Source organism: Gossypium arboreum, chromosome 6 (genome assembly GCF_025698485.1).
Source record: "Gossypium arboreum isolate Shixiya-1 chromosome 6, ASM2569848v2, whole genome shotgun sequence".
Taxonomy (NCBI): Eukaryota; Viridiplantae; Streptophyta; class Magnoliopsida; order Malvales; family Malvaceae; genus Gossypium; species Gossypium arboreum.
In genome coordinates this window covers 90,469,998-90,475,638 of record NC_069075.1, presented here as the reverse complement: position 1 = coordinate 90,475,638, position 5,641 = coordinate 90,469,998, and the positions used below count along the sequence as shown (strand labels likewise).

The window sequence follows — 5,641 nt, the reverse complement described above, 5'->3', positions numbered from 1 at the left end:
ATCTTGGAAAAAGCAAAGCAACCTTCAACTATTTCTGGGGATTTAGCAGTATTGAAGTCATTAAAAGTCACCTCATCATAAAAGATTTCTTTCAATTGAGTATCATTTTGCTACTTTTGATATCGTTGAGGATATGGCAGTAGTGGAATCTTAGCTTTAACTAAACAACTCTTCTATGGATATTTTTCTATATCCGACAAGGGTGTTAGGTAATCAAAACTAACTGGTTTAGAGTTTACCTCATCAAGCATTATCAAATATGACTTCTGTGATATAGAAGTTTCAACACTCAGTTGAACTTCCTGTTTGTCTTGAGCTATAATAGGCTCATCTTGAACCTCAACTACCTTGGCCTCCAATGTCTTTCCACTTGGAAAAGTGACTGATTTGCAATGTCCTTTGCCCAAAATTCTTGTATTTTCTGTGTCACTCTGCCAAATACCTTGGGAGCTACTTCTGAGCTCATTGGCTAACTGTCCCACTTGGTTTCCTAAATTCTTCAATGTTGCTGCTTGGCTTTAGATTAGTTCATCATTCTTCGCTATGTACGCCTTTAGAAAATTCTCGAGATTACTTAAAGATTCAGTTTGTGGGTGTTGTTGCACTTGTTGAGAATATCCTGGCGGATAATTTGGTCAAAATGGCATAGAAGAGTTGCTATGGTCCACCCATTGATTACTCTACGGAAAAGTTGGATGATTCTACCATGAGGGGTTGTAAAAACTTGATTGTGGACCATTCAGATTCTAATTTCCCATGTAATATTTTGACTCATGATTCGATGGGCAATTTTCAAAGAAATGGTCATCTCCATAGTATTCACAAGAAATATTCTTGAATTGGTTCAACTGCTGACCTGGCAAGTTATCATTGAAACCATTAACAATTATGTTCTTAAGCATAGAAGACATAGAGGATGCCTGGGCTTCCAAAGAAGCTAGTGTGTCTACTTCATGTACCCCTGCTACTAGTCTTTCTGAGGTTGCTTGGTTGGTTGCCCACTAATAGTTATTGCTGGAAATTCTTTCAATAATCTCATAAGCATTATTGTAAGACTTAGAAAGAAGGGCTCCATTTGCCAAAGAATCCACCATCATTCTAGTATGAATATTGAGACCAATATAGAAAGTCTCCATTTGAACGCAGTAAAGAATGGTGTGATGAGGGCACTTTCGTAATAACTCTTTGAACTGCTCCCATGCATCATATAAAGATTCTTCATCAAGTTGCTGAAATGAAGTGATTTCATTTCAGATATTGGTAGTTAAAGATGGAGGGAAATATTTCCTTAAGAATTGTTCAACCAGCTCTTACCATGTAATTATGAAGCCAAACGGTAGGGAGTTCAACCATGCTCGTGCTCTATCTCTTAAGGAGTACGAAAATAATCTCAGTCTCAAGACACCGGCTAGTTTAAATGAGTCACTCACTTCCATAAATACCTGAAGATAAATATGTCGATCTTCAGTAGGAATCCCACTAAATTGACCCATATTCTACAACATTTGGAACATTACTAGCTTCAGCGCAAATTTTTGTGTCTCGATTTTGGGTCTCCTTATACTCAAATTGAGCTCATTTAATAGAGGAATGCATATTGTCGAATGGCACAGTTTCTGTCATCAGCAAAAATGATAAGATTGTGAGTATTTTAAGCGAATGTTCCTCTTGGATTTGGATTTTGATTTCTGAAATTCATGTCTTTGGTCCTTTGGTTCACTTGTCTTCTCATTTGTCTGAAAGTCCTTCAAATTTCAAGGTCGACAGGGAGTAAGTCAATAATTTGATCAATACTTATTAACACCTGAAACAAACGCAAAAAAAATGGAATTAAAATTTAATAGAAAAAAATAGACCAAAATACAAAATTAACAATTTCATAAATAACGACGCCAAAAGCTTGGAATGATGGAAATGTGCAAGTATACACAATAGTGACAAGTAATAAAGTGACAACTATATGTTGAGTTATCGTATCTACAGGGACTCTACAATGAATTATTTATGAATGCAATTAAAAACACTGTGGTGAAGAAAAATATTTTGATTTTGAAAAAGTGGTTAAAAACTAAAATTTAACCAAGTAAAATAAAATAAAATAAAAATAAAAGTTCCAATGCACAATTTCAAAAGATGATTTTAATCAAGATGACATAATTGTGTTAGATTAATTACATTTCTTAACTTAGAATTACTAAACTCATGTTCATGTTGTTACGAATAAATTCACGGTAACTTGGTAATTTGCTACCTACTGCTCATACGTACTTATTAAATTAACTAATCTCTTGAACATTTTCCAATGCCAATTCAAAGAATTAATCAGTCTTCATAAACGCATAAAAGATTATGTGAGGTAACAATGTATTCCTACATTGAAATAGTTTAATCATAATAATCTTGCAAGTTATGGAAGCCTAATGTACTGTTTAATAACGTCGCTAATTTAACCCTTAGCTACCTTAGAAGATTAAATATGTACTGATTAAGTATTGTGCCAATTAATTACACTTTCAAGATGATTTAATAATTAATTCATTAGTTACTTTACAATAATAATGGAAGAATAACTTAATCATGATTACTTAATCAAACAATTTACCGAGACCTATAACAAGACAAACATAATTTTAATAACTTAAGGGGACGAAATGCAATCAACCTAACACAAATTAACTTTAAGCCATTTTAATTAAATTAAACATATCAACCTAACAAGTATTCATAGATGTAACACCCCGAACCCGTGACCGTCGCCGGTGTCAGACACGAGGGGTTAACGGGCCAAATCCTCTCAAGGTACCAACCAATTTGGCATTTCCAGACAGGCTGGAAAACTGCGTCACTGTCGCCTTAAAAATCATATCTCGAGTTCCAAAACTCGGAAACTGATTCCGTAAATTTTTCCTGAATTTATACTCATATATCCATCCATGGATTTATTTCTAGAATTTTTGGTCGGGCCAATTGGTACAGTTTATTAGTTAAAGTCACCCATGTTACAGGGGTCGACTACACTGACCTTCGCGCGTTACAACTTGAATATCATCTCGTTCAGAGCTCTAATGCTCATGATGTTTGTTTCTAATGAAACTAGACTCAAAGGGGAATCTATTCATATAAGGCATGACTTCTAATTGTTTCGGGATAATTTATGGTAAATTTTCAAAGTCGCGACAGGGGACCCAGAAACCGTTCTGGCCCTGTCTCACAAGAACTTTAATATTTCTCAGTATACTGCTCATATGGTCATTTCGTTTCGTCCATATAAAAATAGATTCATCAAGGTTCAATTTCATAATTTACTCACTATTTAATTCTACTTCTACTATTTTTAGTGATTTTTCAATCTCATCTCACTGCTGCTGTCCGCAACAGTTACTGCAGTAGACTATGCCAATTTCATGAATCTTTCCTTGGCCTTAATCATCCGTCATACATGACACAAATTATGGCCACCTTATCAAAATTAAAGTTTCTAAGACTCGTGGCTATAGGTTCTAGCATCCCACTCGACGACCACATAGGCCATTTTCACATGGCTTAAAGTTTACAACCCACAGTTCAACAAAATATAATAGCCTATACATGCCAAATGTTCTTCAACAACGAAGACAATACCAAAATATTTCAGCCGGTGTGATGACTTCAACGACGGTTCCGATCACGCAAACAATACGAGTCCGAGAGACCTAAAATGGGTGACAAGAAAACACCGAGTGAGTTTATAACTCAGTAAGTCATAAGCATTCATCAATCCACTGATAAAGTTACTACAACATGAACAATAAACGAGGCTAGGTACTCATCCATATCGAATCTATACCATAATTCCTCGGACCTTTTGGTCCAATCTCATACCAAGTCATACATCCACATTTCATATTCTACACAACAAGATATTTGAAGCATTTTCACACACTAACTCATTTCCACCACAATCATACAATTTCAATCATCACATAGATTTAAGGCTTACCAAATTCAACCCCGAGCATGAACGTATTTTCTATTCGTTATGAGCTCGAGGTACTTACCCGATCCGCTGTCCGGATTAACTCGATAATGTCGCACACTCAGTGCCAATTGTAATACAAGAGCATATAGTGAATCCGCACACTTAGTGCTATATATTTTCAGCTCGCACACTTAGTGCTATATATTTTCAGCTCGCACACTTAGTGCTATAGAATCAAACTCGCACACTTAGTGCTATACAATTTTAAACCCCACACTTAGTGCCAATCTTGTCGCCGTGTCCATTTATACCCGCACACTTAGTGCCAAGACCAATACCTTATGCATTTTGCTGCCTTTATACATTCAACAATGGCATCATTCCATACACATACATTTTCATTTACACATCAACTCATTTAAACACAATTGTGTATATATTATGGTCATTTACATCAACACCAAATATATGCTTAATGACTTACCTCGGATGTTGTCGCACGTCTTCAACGGCTATTCAATTACTTTTTCTTTCCCCTTGTCCAACTTCGATCCTTTGAGCTCTTGAGCTAAATCAAACAAATTTACTTCCCAATCAAACACACACATACGGTAACCACATATTGTTTTTAACACATTCGGTCACTTGGCGACCCATTTAACTTTTAAGCATTCATTTCTAATTTTTAGTTAAACAATGCGAATACCATTAGCTACTAATGCCACACACACACACATGCATAAAATTTATTCATACATGACCCATAGCTCATTTGGTCATTCATCTCTCAAACCTATCAAGCTTCATATCATGCTTCCTTGGCGAATACACATATAAGCACATTTAGCATTTGATACATTCGGCCTTAGCATAATTTCATTTAAAAGTCCCTATTAGCCACTTCCCCATCAATTATCTCATCTACTTAATATTTCATACCTATCATGCTAGCCGAATATTACTTATTCAAGTTCAACATCCTCCTATCGACACTAGCATCAAAGATGATATCTAATTCTTCTCTTTTCTTTTCATCAAACAACCTATATGAACATTTAACCAATCCAAACTTCACCCATTCACACTTATTCATTTAACATAAAGAAAATAAATCACCCTCTTCACTATCAACCATGGCGAATGCACCAAGCATTACCTAACTAAGATTTCACAAATTTTTTAACCTTATATCGACCTCTACTTGTTCAATACAACATGAAACAACCTCTTCTCCTAACCTCTTGATACACGGCTTGATGTTCAAACCACCATGAAAGTTTGATTTTCATGACATTGCCGAAATGCATTTTGACAATTAGCTCACAATGCAAAGAAGTTAAAGCCAACATCTCAAGACTTACCTCCAACTAGAAGAAGGGTTGCCGAATTTGCTTAATGAAAAGCTCTCTAATTCCTTCCTTTGGTTTTCGGCTTTGGCAAGATGGAGAAGAAGATGAACACTCCTCTTCTAATTCCTCTTTTATTAATCTTTATTTCTCCTTTATTATTATTATTTGTTTTCTTTGCTCATTCACGGCAAAATGAAGAAGCTGGTAGGTAAGTCTTCCTTCACCTTTGTTTTCTTTACTTTATGCAACTAATATTATTTTATCTAAATTAATGCCACTTCTTAGTTTAATATCAATTAAACATATATATTTGCCCATCAACATCCATCTTGGC

General features: G+C 35.2%; 1 non-coding gene across 1 annotated transcript; it reads left to right on the top strand.

Moving 5' to 3' along the window:
- Positions 1 to 1,152: 1,152 nt before the first annotated feature.
- Positions 1,153 to 1,259, top strand: LOC128294542 (small nucleolar RNA R71). Its single transcript, XR_008284852.1, has one exon. It is a non-coding gene; the product is annotated as a small nucleolar RNA R71 (small nucleolar RNA).
- Positions 1,260 to 5,641: the final 4,382 nt, after the last annotated feature.